Source organism: Anas acuta, chromosome 19 (assembly GCF_963932015.1).
Source record: "Anas acuta chromosome 19, bAnaAcu1.1, whole genome shotgun sequence".
NCBI classification, from domain to species: domain Eukaryota; kingdom Metazoa; phylum Chordata; class Aves; order Anseriformes; family Anatidae; genus Anas; species Anas acuta.
Genome location: NC_088997.1, coordinates 5,420,673 through 5,436,124, shown reverse-complemented (window position 1 = coordinate 5,436,124; position 15,452 = coordinate 5,420,673). Strand labels below are relative to the sequence as shown.

Below are 15,452 nucleotides of genomic sequence, written 5' to 3'. Positions count from 1 at the left end.
TTAAACTTCCTTGGACCACAAATGCTCTATCTTCTTTGTGGTTGAGTTGGCACCAAAGGAGTATTTGCAGATCCCTATATGTCTGTCTGTCATTTAAATATCTCGCGGAGGTGCCAAAGGCTTCAGAAGCGGAGGGGCTCCTCGGGCAGACCCCACAACTCGCCCTCTCAGGCCCCTGCTGCTCAGCACAGGCACGGAGAGGTGCGAAGGAAGAGGACACAGGCTGAGCCGTCTCCTGCTCGCTCTCCGTTCCCTTTCCCTTTCAGACAACGTCACCCAAGATCCCACTGCGACTTCCACAGCTCCTTGCCCCGGCTGATATTTGAACCGGGATGAAAGCCTTTGGCATTTTCTCCTCTTCTTTTAGGAAACTCGGGATTTCGGAGTCTGCGGGAGGCTGTTTTAACGAGAACCGCTAAAACCCCCTCGAGCTGCCCAGCTCCCACCTGGCTGCTGCTCGCTGCCTCCCCGCCGGGGTTTTCACTTCCCCAAAGGCGAGCAATTCTCAGAGGGTCACGGACCAGACCTGCTGAACTGGGATCCCGCTCTAGGGAAACTGGTCAGAGTGGTTAAGTCTCCGCGGCTGGACGGTGCCGAATAGAGGAAAGGCGGCTCAGCCAGACAAACACAACCGAAGGAGCACCACGAAGGGGCCCTCCCAAGCACCCTGCCCCAGGGGAACTCAGCGCTGCCTTTTGCGTGCTGGATGAGGGCGCAGAGGGCTGAGGATGCCCGAGTTTGGAGCCAAGCACGTGGCAGAGCTGGGGGTGAAACAGCCCCAAATCCGCATTAACGTGCGCACCGACTGGACTCAGGCCCCGTGTTACTCCACCAGTTGTGTGTGTTTCATTTCCTTCAGACTTTTCACGTCTAGGACGCAAATTGGACGCTTGCCTCGCTAATTCTAGGGGAACTTCTGAGCGCCTTGCACCGTGGTACTCGCTGCTCCTGCAAGGCTGCTTGTATCCCCCAGGGAAGCTGCAGCAACGCTCGGGGGGCTCTCCCCAGCCGTGCCACGTCCTGACATCCTCCTCTCATCCTCCTCCAGTAGCCACAGGGCAATCGTGTGCCCGGGGCACATTGGAGGAACCGGCTACCTGAGCCCGAGCAGCGGGACGGGGATGGGAAAGCTCCTCTCCATGAGCCAGGAGGGACGCTACCTGCTCAAGGCTGCGCCGCTCACATCACCGTCCCCAGGCACCGCTGGGGAGCTCGGGGCACTCTGGCTCCCCCCGAACAAGAAGCGGCTTTGCCAACTGCAAGAAAAGCAACTTTTTGTTGAAATAACGAGCAGGGGAAAGCCACGGGAAGGGGCAGCTCACAGGGCCGGGGCAGGCCGGCGTGCTGCCGCCCGCAGGGAGGAGCTCCTCCGACTGTCTGGCCGGGCTGCAGCCGAATTCCCTTGAAAAGAGAGGGTGGGGAGAGGGGAGGCGACGCACTGACACCAGCACAGTGCCACCGCAGCTCGGTCGGCTGTGACACCACAGCCCCAGTGGTGCTGGCAGTGCTGGCAGTGCTGCCACTTCCACCCACCACAAGAACCACACCGGCAGCGCGCTCCCAGCAGCCTGGGCAGGGCGGGGAGCGGCTCGCACCGCTGCCAGCAGCCACTTCGGGGAGGGACAGCCGCCTCGGTGTTTTGCTTGACGGTGAAATGCTGCCACTTAGGGGACTCCCGGTGACGGCAGGAGGAGCTGGGTGCCCCAGCACCCACGTCCTCTTCGCCTAGGGGCTGCTCGAGCGAGCCCACCGCTCCTTTAGCCCACCGGAGGAAACTCCACGCGTGGAGCCGAGCTCCCCGTGGATCCTGCGCAGACTCTAAAGACGAGCAGCGAGCCCAGCTCTGCTTCTTATAGTGAACACTCGGCTCTTTTGGCACGTGATTCACGGCCGAGGCTCCGAGGAGCTCGCTTCCAGCCGGCTGCAAACACACCTAGGGAAGGGAGCGAGGGGCTGGGATCGCGGCTGCGAGAGGGGAACCGTTCGCTGCGTCTTTGTTTTCTCCAGAGCTCCTCCTCCCGGGACTGGGATGCTGAGCGCAGAGCAGGGCCCCTGCCCTGAAACGGAGGAGCTGAACCAGAACAATAGGGTGGGGACTCTGGATGGGCCCCGACGAGTGGGGTGGGCTGGAGCGGGGGCACCGATCCATTCTTTTGACTTCATTCACACTTACAGCTGCGCTAGAGACATTTCCTGAAAGCACAGTAGGAAGAGAGGGGTATTCGCTCACTCCACCCTCCATCTAACACTGTCCTCGCGATCCAGCCGTGCACGGAGAGCCAATTTTGGCCTTTGGCAGAGCCGCAGGCCAGACATTACAAGCACTGGTGTGAACAGAGCAGGTCCCCACCCGATGAGCAGCGCACAGACTTGGAGAGGAGACGAGGGGTGCTGCTCGGCCAGAAACAAATAGCGCAGGGAAACGCCGAGCGCTCCAGCGTGTCCGAGGTAGCCCTAAAGCTCACGAGAAGGTGTCGGCAGCGGGACCGGGGAGGTCGGTTTTGGGACGAGGAGAGGTGCAGCAGAGGAACAAGGCAGAGCTCCTGCTGCGGGGGCAGCCCCAGGAGCAGCAGGACGCGTGCCACGGGCTCCCCGCACGGGACGGCAGCGAGCGAGCCCCGTGCTCCGTGATCCCGTGCGTGGAGCCTGAAAAACAACTTTTTTTTTTTTTTTTTTTGCTAAAAACCAAAAAGCAGCCGCCCTCCTCCTTCAGATCTGCAGTTACTCAGCCTGGCTCACAGTGGGGCTCTCCTGGATCTGCCCACGGAGCCAGCACTGTGCGGGCGGCACCGCGCACCTGGGGCCACGACACCTCCCCGTGTGCCCGCCACGCGAGCTCATGGCAGCCGAGGTAACTATCTGCAGCTCCCTGCCTCAAACTCCATCCATTTTTGGTGAATCCCCGAAATAATAATTAAAAAAAAAAAATATTGGAGGCTATATATTTTTTTTTTCAAATGGGAAAAGTATTTCTTTCATTCTCCCATAACACAAACCCAGCAAACACGAAAAACATGAACCCAAACCAAAGCTCAGACATCACATCTGGGGAGAGACCAAGCATGGAAAATTTTAATCCAAAGGTTAATGTTTGGGAAGCTCCGAGTGTGTGAAAAGAGGGGTTAGATGGGTGCTGCTCCGCGACTCGAACAGTTGTTGCCGCCAAGTGGCGGCTTTCAAACGGTGCCTGCCTGCCCCAGCCCGGGCTCTCGGGGTCACCAGCTAAAATAGAAAACAACTGAACTCATCGCAAGCAAACAAACAGCGAGTCACATCAGATGCTGGAAAAGCCAAGCGAGGAGGGAGCCAGCAGCACGGAAAGCGGTTGGGGCTCCGCGGCTGGGAACAGCCTCCCGACCTGCCCCGGTGGCTCACACCAAGCCGCGGGGCAGCGGCGTGCTTCTCCTCCCTCCTCCCTTCCCGAGCTCTCCCGCACCACGTCCCCAGCTTCAAGCTGACGAAATGCTGGGCTGTCACCAGCCCTGTGCCACCATAGCCCTGTGCGTCGCCTCCGTCTCCTCCGCTCGCCCTCCTGGGGCCGTCACATCTCGGGGATGTTCCCCCCAGCAGCCTGAACCCTCGCCCTGTCACCCACTGCAACCAGCTCCTGTCCAAGCACGGGGTGCCCTGCTCTTCATCCACACCCTGCCACCACCGGTGGCTTCTCTGCCACCCCGGGGCATTGTCCCTGCTGCCGTCCCGGTCACTTTTGCTGAGCCCCTTGAGCTGCCGGGCTCCCACAGCCCTGCTCTCGCCCGCACATCTGCCCTCCGCCTCGTCGCCTCGTGCCCTCGTTTTCACCACTTCCTGCCTTCAAAATGCCTTTGTCTTCATCTGCTGCGTTGCATTATGCCCTTTCCAGGCTGCTCCTTCCCCAAACCAGAAGCCTTTACCCCCGGCTATGACAGAACAGCACCCTGAGCGCTTTGTTCGGGACGGGGCCATGCCTGTAGGATCGCCACGTCTGCTCGCGGGGCCGTATCAGCGCACACAATAGCTTAAAAGCTCCGGGAGTTTCAGCTCCGAGTCCTCCCACACTTAACTAAACACGAAGAGCAGGGACCATATGTCTGCGAACGCGGCCTCGTCAGGTGGGTGCCGGCTCCCCGGGGGTGGGAAGGGAAGGGAAGGCACGGCAGCGCCGGCGTGAGAGCATCCGGCGGCGCGGCACCGCTCGCTGCGCCCTATTTACAGCAGCCACGGGGATGTTTCCTGGGATCAGCTGGGGCAGAGCTGCTCCCCGAGAGGCTACGGAGAGCCACAGCCCTCCTGCACGTGGGCTCTTCTTTGCTGCATGGATTTGGCAGGGGAAAAGCTGTGCTGCTTATCCCGTTGCGTGCCCAGCAGCCTCGCTTTGCTGCGCCCAGCCCTGGTGCATCAGCCCGGCCCAGGCAGCAAGCTGGACACGTGGAGAGGAGCTCCGTGCTGGGCTCATGGGGCTGAAGCAGAGCAGTGCATCAAGAGTGAGATCTGCCCCTGCCATCCTACCTGGTAAAAGGATCGTGTCCTGCTGCAGAGGGAGCAGGGCGCCGTGTCCCAGAGCTGGGTGCTGGTGCTGTGATAAGGGAGGGTCTGGAGGGACGGCGGGGTTCGGCCGCAGTGATGCAGAACGTGAGGGCTGCTCACGGTGCCAGGCTGCTGGGGAGCATGGCCAGAGGAGGGGAGAGGGAGAACGGGGAGCTGGTAGCAAATAATCTTGGCAAAAGGTGGGAAAAAAACAGAAAACAGTGCAGGAAAATGTAAGCAGTCATTTAAGAAACCATTGGATAACCCAGCGCCAGGTCGGTTTGTGTGTGCAGGAGCCCTGACACAGGACCCAAGAACCCAGCACCTCTCCTGCAGCTCCTCTGCCTGTGAGAAGAGACCTAAACCTGCTCGTTTCTACAGAGATAAAATGGAGAGAAGACGAGAAGCGAGGCTGAAAGAAGCTCTCGGGATCACTGCAGACATGGCACGTTTCTCTAAGTTTGCCCAGAAAAAGGGCCCTGAGAGGAAACCAAAGCACCTCTGCTCGGGTGCGGAGGGGCTTTGGTGGCAGGGCTGATGGCAACGGTGACACCAAAAGACCCCGAGGGGCTGGGGAAGCGTGGCAGGGTTCCCCTGAGAAGGCAGGGGAGGCGAGGGATGAGAAATGTGAGCAGAATTGGCTGGCAAAGGCAGGGCTCAGCCCGGGCTCCCCCCAGGCTCCCGCTCGCCGCGGCGTGTGCGAGCACGCTGAGCGCAGCCCCGGCGAAGGACGGGCAGCCCACGGACCACAGCTCCGCGCTCCCCAGCCCTCCAGCCAAGGGGGGAAAATGTAATCAGAGCAACAATTTCTATTAGCGAGAATATAAAGCCTTGGAACCTCTGGGCTGTCTCTTGACAACTAATTAATTACCAGGTAGCATCCCCTTGAAGCTGCCAGCGCGGCGCGCGCAAGTTGCAGCACGATTTCGGGAGAGCGGTGAACTTTGCAACAAACCCGAGAATTTTACTTCATCTCCCGCCACCATCTGAGATCCTGGGGGAACGGGAAGGGGTGGCAGGAGGCGAGCTCCCGAAGCCATCTGGGATCATCGTTAACTCGTTCGCTCGTGGCCTCCGCAGCAAAATGCCGACCACGCGCTGCGAGCCGCGGCTTCCAGCCAGATGGGAGCTGCTCTCAGTCGCGGGTCCCCGAGCCCTTGGCTGCCCATTTCTGCTCCAGGTTGCCCACCTCCTGGCAGCCCGGCCCCCAGGGCTCCTTGCTCTGGCTGTCAGGGCAGCCGGGCTTTGAAACTACGAAGAGCAGAGAGAGGATTTCAAATGGTTTTAGGCGGCGTGTTCCTTGCTAACAGCTACAAGAGGGGTTTGAGCGGAGAAGCGCGTGAACAAAGCTGAGAAAAGAACGAGAAGGGCAAAAGGACAGGGACAGCAGCTGCTGCTGACAAAACTCTTACAGGAAACCACAGAAAAACCCCACAGGGGCAGAAGGTGCCACATCTGAACCCAAGGCACCGAGAGCCCTGGGCTCGAGCTCACGGATCGCGGCGGTGCAGCGCACGCAGGGCTGGTGCCTCGCCTCCGTGTGAGCCCCACTTCTCCCCGTCCTCGCCCCTGCACCCCCTCCAGCTCCCCGGCTGGGCTGGCACGGCACGGCGTAGGTGCTGTATGAGCATTAAATACACACTGCTGGGGGAACGTGGTCTCAAAGTTTCAGGGAACCAAACTGCCACAAGCCTCGTCCCTCCTCCCCTCTCTGAGCTCGGGACGAAGGGCTCAAAACTTCAGAGTCTGGCCTCAAAACTCCAAACCTCGGGTGGACACAGAGGGTAGAGGCTCCCCAGGCTGCAGCAGACACCTCTAACCACTGCGATGCGCCACGCCGTGTCCGGACACCTCACACCAAACACGATAATGCCGAGCGGGAGGGCAGTGAGATGAGGACGTGTGAGCTGCTGGAGGCTGCCGACAGCGGGCAGGAGGCGATTAAATTCAACGCCAGCCCTGGGGCAGCACCACGAGGCCTGAGGAAGGGGACAAGGCACGAAGCAGTGACATCTGGGGACAGTCAGCCTAAGGAAGTTCGGATTTCTCAGGCCCTAGAGACACGAGGAGAGGGAGCTGCTGTTCGCCTTGGCACGTGTGAAGCCGAGCGCGCGCTCGCCCCGCAGCCCTCGGAGGGGCCACGTCTGCGCACAGCAGCGTGGGACGCGAGAAACCACCACAGCAGCACCCTGAGCAGCACGTGGGGACGGTGCCATGTCGCAGGACCGCCTTCAGGAGGCATTTTTCAAGAAAAAACCCTTCTGCCACCCCGCTCAAGACAACTGCGGGTGGGTGGCCAAATCCCGCTCTCGGGACCGGAGCCCCCCGTGGGATCCTTCCTTCGGCAGCGGGACAGCCACAGGTCATCTCGCTCAGGTGCACACGTTTCAGGCTGAGCCAAAACATTTCTTTTTCTTTTTTTTTTTTTTCAGCCTTACTTGATGTAAGTCCAAAAAAAAAAAAAAAAACAAAAAACGAGATGACATCAAAGAGCCTGGGGAGCAGATCCCCTCCAGAAACACGGGGGGACTTCACCTCCCCGCTACAAACGCGGTTCCCCCGCAGACTTCCTGGGAACAGCTGAAGCAGCCCCGCACTTCAAAACCCAGCCCGCACATCACAGGGCTGGGGAGGAGCTCGCTGCTGGCCCAGGTTTCTTGTCGAGCTTTTCAAAGGCCAGGCAGGATCATTGCACACAGGAACGGTCCCAGCCCCGGGGGGCACAGAATGAGCTTTGTCCCCAGGGGAGAGGGGCTGCAAAGCCACCAAGGGTGGCTTTCGGGGAGGGCACGCAGTGCTAGGAGGAGAGGGGAAGGTTCGGGTGATGGAGAGCTTTACCCCTCCTGGAAGTGGCCAGTTTCTTGTTTCCCGTGAGTCACGAAGAGGAAAAACCCTTCAGGACTCCGCACAGCGACGGAGGAGATGGTTTTCTTCCGAGAGGTGGCAGCTGCCACTTCTGTCCCTGTCACAGTCCCCAGCTCGGGTCTGCCACCAGCTGGGGTGCGAGGGCAGCTCCCGAGGGATGGAGGGGACCTGCCCGAGCTCAGGGGATGCAAAACCTGGGGCCGGCGTGCCATAACGAGAGGGAAACGCAGGGAGAGGGAGGGTTATGGAGAGATGAGGCCGGGGCACACTCCGGGAGATCCACAATGTTAAGTACGAGGGCAAAGGAAATGAAAGCTGGAAAGTCAAACACAGTCAAGAATCCAACCCCAGCCCGGGCAGGAAGTTTACACTCTGCTTCTAAATATACATGTTTGGAAATCAACAAGCCGCCGGGTTCCTCCGCCGCATCGCTAGCGGGACGAAGGCGCTGCCAAGCCCTGCCCTAGCCAGGTTTGCCATGACAAGGTGACGAGGTGGGGACACCCCCCCAAGGGACCCCCGGCACCAGGGCAGGGGCTGCCCGGCCCCGAGGGGCTCTCGGTGCCCCCCCAGCACCGTGCCTGGGCCCAGGAGGAGGGGAGGAAGCGATAACCTGCGAGCACGAGTTGGACGCGGTGCCTCTTTCCTTCCTGCTCTCCGGCCACCGCGCTCAGGCTCAGCAGTCGGATAGTCACATATTTTTTTAATTTGATATAATTATCTCCTCGAAATTACTGTACACAGCCTCTTGGGATCTAAAGCAATTAAGTGAAGATAAATTTCTTTCATGGAGCAAGCTGTCAAAGGATGAAGCAATTTCATTCCCCATTTGAAGTGGAAGCTTTGGGTCATGCATGGTTTATTTGAAACAATGCCATCACCTAAAGCTGCTGATCTTATCTGTCTCCCTCTGTCTCTCCATTTCAAACTGCTGAAGATGTGCAGCGTGGCACTGCCTGAAGTGATGACATCTGGCGGCAGGCCAGCTGCAGAAACGAGCTGCTCCTCCCCGAGCCCGAGTGCAAGAGGCCAAGCATTCCTCTTAAAAAGGGGGAAAGCGAGGTGAAAGCTGGGGAGAGCTGCGGAGCGGCGCCCCTGCCCGAGGGTGGACGGGAGCAGGCAGAGCATCTCCGAGGGCTGACACCCCACCGGGCTTCCTCTTCACCATCAGGGTACCCCAAGGTTGCCTAAAAGCAGGCAGCGAGGGTTTTAGGTAAATTAGGATCGATCCAGACCCTGCGAGGAGAGGTTTGCGCGGTGGCAGGACAGAAATGATACCCCCGCGGCACACGCACGCTAAGTCTCTCCGCAGTTCCAGCAAATTCTCTCCTCTCCTCACATTTCACCAGCCCGAGATGTTTCGTTCCGGACAAAACACCGCATAAAACAACAAATGGCAATAAGCCGTTCCCCCAGGCGGTGGGTTTTTATCCCAAAAGGATGACCGGAGATGCTGTGGAGCTCGGAGTGGCCACCGTGAGGGCTCTGCCACCTGCACTGGGGCTGCTCAGGTGCTGCCACGGGAGGAAGGCAAGCTCCAAACCCCACGGGACACACACATCCACCAAGCCAGGCTCTGAATCCTGAAGTATCCTCGAGGTGCCACCCTGACAGATGAACTACCTTCCCCTACCGGGGACAAAGTGCTGAGGACATCACAAAAAATGGAATGAAAGGGTCCCGAAGTCCACCCAGATCCCTCCTGCAGCCTCCAGCAATGCTGGCCCGTGGGGCAGTTCCCCGGGCAGAGGCCAGCAGCACGCCGTGACCTCCGGCACCTTCTTCTTCCAGCATTTCCACCTCGCTGCCCACTTCCCCGTTCAACAACCGCTCTGTCCGCACGCCTGCAAGGGCACAACAACCCAACGCACCCGCTTGGAGATTCGCTCCCGTTCCAACACAGCCAAACCCACCCACACAGCCCCTTCCTACATGGATTTCCCTCTCGATCTCACACTCAGCAGGTGCTACAAGGTGCACCATGCTGCCCGAAACGTGCTGTGTCCATCCCTGCACGATGCTGACCCCGAGCATCACGCGAGGGCAACACGGGGAAGGTGGTGAGGATGCTCGTGGCCAAGAGCCTGCAGCTGCGGTGTGAAAACGAGCAGCTCCCGAGCAAAGCAGCCACGTGCTGATCCCATTTTTTGTCCGTGAGGATGGGTGCTGAGCTAAAAAATGTTGCCGGGACTAAAGGGAGCTACCAGGATGTGTTGGCAGTGGGTACGAGTTTGGGAAGCATCTGGGTGAGTTACAAGAGGAAGCCCAAGTTCCAGCAGGGACTTCAGCACCCAAAGCCATGGGCCAGGCCCTTGGTGAAGAGGCAAAGTCCTTCGTCTTCGATCCATAGCCATAAATCTCCTTCCTTCAATGACAGCGAGCGCTATCACGAGCATTGCATCATCTGCGCTCAAGATAAATACAACACAAAACTAACAAAAAACTAAAACCAAACCCAAACTAACTAAAACAAAGCGTAACTCCAGCTCAGGAGCTGAGCAGACCAGGCACATGCAATAATTTCAAGAAAATACCTAGAAATACACGTTATTGTCTCTATTCACACATAAACTTACCAAATATTTGTTACTTGGCAGATAAAACACTGCACATGAAATGCTAGCACACAAAATGTTAGGGCAAATCTTCCTAATTTCAAAAAATGATGGGGTTCACCTTATTTTCAAGAAATTCAAGGCAAATGTGCTGTGGGGAAAAATGATTAAATTATCTGGATTCAATCTCCCCGTGACCCTTTACTCAGTGCCCCCCCGGCACCCTAAGGGACAGGGGTGGCCTGGGGCCGAGGCTCTGGGTACGGGGGGCTTGTTCTCATCCTGCAGCTCCGGCTTCCTGTGGGAGCCGGGTCAGTCCCCCGGCCTCGTGTACCTCTGTTGCCAATCTCAGAGGAGGAAATTGCTTTTCCTTATGGCACGACGCGTTGTGGGGATGCGTTCATTAATGCCTGGGAAGCGCCTCGGCCTCAATGACAGCGCGGAAAGCGAGCGACCAACGAGGGGCACGGCGCCGCCTTCTCCTTCTGGCCGGGGACGGGGCAGCACGAGGGCACCACGGGGCTGTGGCTGCAGCACGGGGGGGCTTTGGGCTCGCTCTCCATCCTCGCCCAGCTCCACACCACGGTTTCGGCATCTGCAAAAACAAGGCGAGGTGCGGCGGCGCGCGGAGCGGTGGCGAGCAGGCTGCGAGCTCAATGACAGAGGTCACCTTCCGTCTCCCGTAGTGACAGAGTAGATCCCCATCTGCTATTTGGGCTGACCACTCCCTGCATTCCACCCCGTGCCGGCCGCTCTGGCGCGTTTCCCAGGATGCGGATCTTTCTTCTTCAGGATAACAATGCGGGGTTATTCATTGGGCCGTTTTTGCAGGTTTCCTGCGGTCCTCCCAGTGGCCGCGCTGGTGGATGCCGCGGCCGTGCTCTTCTCCAGAGGGGAGGTTTGCAGGGTTCCTCTTGGAGAAGACAAAGCAGGAGCGGTGCCACCACACAGGGCCCCCCCTCCGAAGCTGAAAAATCATGCTGAGGACTGAGTTTAGGGACCGAGTGCCATGTCAGAGGGGTCCACCAGGCAAAGCACGAGGCGGAGAGGCAACCCCGAGTCCCAGGGCCCTCCAGCACGAGCAGAAGCACCACCAGACCACTGCAAACATTGCCTGAGGTGAGGCCACGCTTCATGCCCAGGGAACGGCTTGGCCAGCCGGAGCAGCCTTTCCATTTCCTCAGGGTTTCTCTGGGTAGCAATAAGAGATGGCTCACTGGGAGGAGATCCAGCACTAATGGTGGTTTAATGAGGCCTTTCCAAACACTTACAGACTAATCAGCGAATTCCAAGAGGTCTCAGCTCGAATATGTCACTCTGAGAGCACCACGGGCACGGTGAGCACCTCTTTTATGGCGTGCGCCCAGGAGGTGCCACGGAGCAGCCCCGGTGTCCCCACGCTCTCTTCCCAGGTCACTCGGCCACCTCCTCCTGATGCCAGCTCCGGGAGCACGTGGTCGGCCAGCTCCTTGAATAGGACATTTCCCGTTTCCCCAGAGCCCACGGCGCACTTCTGGAGGCAGCTCTCAGGACAAAAGGGCCGAACACAAAGAAGTTTTCCATCGCGTTACATAAACCTGGCCTGCGGATGACTAAAGCGAGGGATGTTCAACAACACGTGTCATCCGATCTGCGCGGAGAGATCCAACGCCGGCCGAAAGCAGCCACGGGACGAGCCTGATTTATTCTGTCAGCCTGCGCCTTGCACTGCTCATCGCATCGCCCTTCCAGAAAATGCTCTGAGAAAAGCCTTTTGCTGACGCCGGAGCCAAGCCGTGCGGCCCTGGCAGAGGACGCACACATCTTGGTACACACGCAGGGCTCACGAGCACGAGGAGCCCGCCGGAGAGGCAGGGCTGGGGAAAAGCAGGGATGGAAACACCGTGTGCCACTTGGGCACCCCCCCCCTGTGGCTTCCCCACATGCTGAGGCATTGCCAGCTCCCTCCGGCGAGAGAAAAGACGTCTGAGGGGCAGGGAAGGTTGTTTCCAGCAGCTGCTGGTTCTTTCCTTCCCGCTCGCCCCGTGGGGCTGCCTGGAAGGCAGCACCTCGCACTTCCCTCTGCGCCCTGTCCCGACCACAAAGCCACCATCGCGCTCGCTGACACGTTCCGAGAACGTGCCTAGCTGGGTCTTAACACCTCGGGCAGGTGGCTCCTCACCTCCTGGTGAGACTGCAGTTCTCACACTACGGCTCGGGGGGGGAGGCAAAACACCAGGAGGGCTCCAGCTCTGCAGAGGGGGCTGGATGAGAGGTACCCGGAGGCATCATGCCTGCCCTGTGCGCTACGGGACCTGTTCAAGCTCAGCTCGAGCGTTTAATGCCTTCAGCCCCGTTTCCTCAGCCCGGTGCCCGGCAGGCAGCAGTTGTCCTCAGCCCGAGCGCTCTGCACGCCTGGGACGAGAAGCAGAGAAAAGCCCCAGAGACCACAGTGCACAGGATACAGAGCGGATTAAAATCTGGTCAACAGAGGTCTTAAAATGTCAGCGTAAACACGAGGGCAGTCGTGGCGGGGCCCGCGGGGAAGCTGGCTTGGGGCTTAACAATAGGCTCAGTGACCTGGACAAAGAGAACCTCTGCTGATAAAGCTGCAGATTAGCCACCGGCTCCTGCTCTCCCCATCTTGGAGGAGCACAATTCACCGACGCAGAACGCTCGGGTTGCTCGGTCACCCAGCCCAGCCAGCAAAACGCGTTTAACACAGCCGAAACCCAGCGTGGTGCCTCCAGGAGCAGAGGCTGCGGGTTGCAGGAGGGAGCCACGCACTGAGTCTGGGGAACCACGGCTCAGGGGCACCACGAGAACAGCTCAGGGGACCCCAAAAACGCCTGCAGGTCTCCCACTGCACCCATTTGCCTTACTGAAGGAGAATGGGAGCACAGGGGCTAGGGAAACGTCCTCGTAGGGGGTGAGGGCAGCAGCAGAGGGTTCCCCAACCCCTGGCACCGTTCGAGGAGTGGAAACCGAAACGAAAGAACCTCAGGGAGGAAACGGTGCACGCGCTCGAGAGCGCCTGAAACCGGCTCCTGCGGCGGCTCGACGGGCTTGCAGCCTCCCGAAACCCAGGCTGGGTGCTTTCTGCAAGATCTGCTCCTGTTCCCTCGGCCAGTTCCCCGTGGTTGCCCGAGGGAGAAGAGGCAGAGATGCTCGGCCAGCAGCTGGGGGGCTCAGGGGGTGGGGGCTCTCCTTCTGCCAGCCGGCACCCGGGGCTCTCCGGCGCTGGCTTCCCCGCTCCCAGGGCTGCCGCACGCCACCGTGGGGTTTTCTCTTTGAATTCGGGTTTGCTGAGCTGCCCGTTCTCCCCAGGAGCTCCCCGCTGTTCAAAGCAGCTCGCTGACAGACAGGCAGGTGTGCCGGTGACAGCGGCCACCTCCCCGAAGCCGGCAGGGGGGGAGAGCGGCCCCCCAGCCGCAGCCCCAGGCAGGGCACGGGGGAGTAGCGCGAGCCCAGCTGCGACATTTCCTTTCACCTCTACCTGTACAGCTGTTTCCTACAGGGCTGCAGCCCTCGAGTGAGATGCGTGAGGCTTCTGTAGGTGCTGGGGAACAAGACGGAACAGAAAACCGCTTCACACCTGGCCCCGAAATTACAGCACGCTGGAGCGGGGCCAGCATCAGCTGGCAGAGTACCAGTGGCGATGGACATCAATTACGGGGCCTGTCATCCTCAGACTGCAGGCTTTGCTTTTTGCAAATCTGCATCGCTCCCTAAGCCTTCAGCAGCACCAGCGCTGGAGTTTTCCAGATGGGATCATTTCCCTCAGATTCCACTGGCTAGATTTATTGCAGCCTTGTTTTTTGTTGTGTGTGTGTGTGTTTTTTTTTTTTAACCCCCCCTCCAAAACCCTTTTTAAGAGCCTGAACTATTATTCCACATTGCACATTTCTCCAGGGCTGTATTCAGTGTCCTCGCGCTTGTTTGCGGCGCGTTCCCTTCACCTTCAGCTTTAAAAAACGGGCTCCAAACTCTTGCTGCTTAAAGAGCCATCAGCAGGCGAGCCCCAGCGCCCAGTGACTGCATCGTGCCCTGCACGGCTCCGGCAGGCGCAGCAGTCACTGGGGCAGCACTTTCCTATAAAGACACGTTTAAAAAAAAACAAAAAACAAAACACCAGCACAAGAGGCACCCAAACACCCTCCACTGCCTCCCTGACTCGGTGACATGGACGCTGCTCGGTGTCCTCGAGGATGCAGCTCCAAGAAACGCCAGGGATGGGCGAGGAGTTCAAGCAGGTGGCACCGAACCCGGCCTCTCCTCCACCTCCCCTAATTTAGCCTAATTTAGCCTTTACAACCCAAAAGCAGCACGTGCAAGGGAAAGCTGAGGCTGGGCTGGAGCTCAGACACTGCTCACGGTGTAAACGTCTCTGCCCGGGCTGCCTCGGGGCTGCTGGCCTGGGAGCCGAGGCAGGCAGGAGTGGAAGGAGCTTCTCAAGGCTGACTCCTCCTCGGATTCTCCTGCTCGGGGCTCCGGTCTCTGCTCACGGTTTCCCTTTTCCTCTCTGGACCAAGCTCCAGGCTGGAAGCTGTGGCTCTCATGGGCTGAGCGCGGTCTCCTGCCAGCTGGAGGGGAGATGCTCGAAGGCTATGGAACGGGAATATGGAAAGGGATGCTGAGCAAACAGCCACATTTGCTCGCTGGGGTTTTCTCTCCGCTTAGGAGGAGGCTGTGCTCTCAGAGCCCTGGTCTCGCTGCCTCTCCTCTCGCCTTGCAGAAAGCCCTCCGAAAACCATCGCGGAGCAGCCCCTCGGACAGGGATTGCATCCCTGGCATCCCAGGAGGATCCCGGCCTTGGCAGGGACAAACCTCCTGGTTTGCAGAGGCAGGGCAGAGCCCAGCCGCTCCCATCGCTGCTCGCTCTGGGCTTTGAAACCTGGGGCTCCCTTTCCAGGAAGCCTCAGCCGTTACTACGCATTGCCAAGAGATATCTTACAGCCTTAAGAAGACCGAAATACTGGAAGTCAGGCAGTGAGTAACGAGACAGGACTAATTTTAGCCCAAGCCTACTAGGAGAGGATCCTGAACAGCTCACTCAGAGGCTGGTGGCTCACCAAATGGTGGGGGAACTGGAGAGAAGGAGAAGAGAGGAAAGAGCTTTGTGTTTCCTGAGCAGCAAAGCTTGGCTTTGGGGCCACCTGCACGGCCAGGCGAGTGGTGCGAAGAGCAGGAGGCAAAAACTCGTGCAACGAGAACCACGCCAAGCGTGGAAAGCTGAGCAGGTTCCCTGGAGCTGCCCAGGACCCGGTGCCCGGGGCTGATCCAGCGCGATACCGCCCGCTGCTTTTCCAAAAAGCAAAGCCCTGGGCTGAGCCTCCCAGCCCAGGGCTTTGGTTCGCCCGCTGAGACGAGGCAGGGCTCGGGCGAGCAGCGTGGTGAGTGTCTGAGACAGCCCACTCCACACACGAGCGTGCACACGAGGGGGGGAAAATTAAAAAAAAACACCAGGGCCTTTCTGTTTCAGAGGAGGGAACCACAGTGACTAGCCCTATAAGCATATGTATTAATCATGCACCGTCTGGTTTTAAT

At 59.1% G+C, this 15,452-nt stretch overlaps 1 protein-coding gene across 2 annotated transcripts in view; it reads right to left on the bottom strand.

Moving 5' to 3' along the window:
- Positions 1-15,452, bottom strand: part of SMG6 (SMG6 nonsense mediated mRNA decay factor) — a 103,140-nt gene that overhangs the window by 25,389 nt on the left and 62,299 nt on the right. The gene's annotated exons all lie outside the window — the stretch shown is intronic.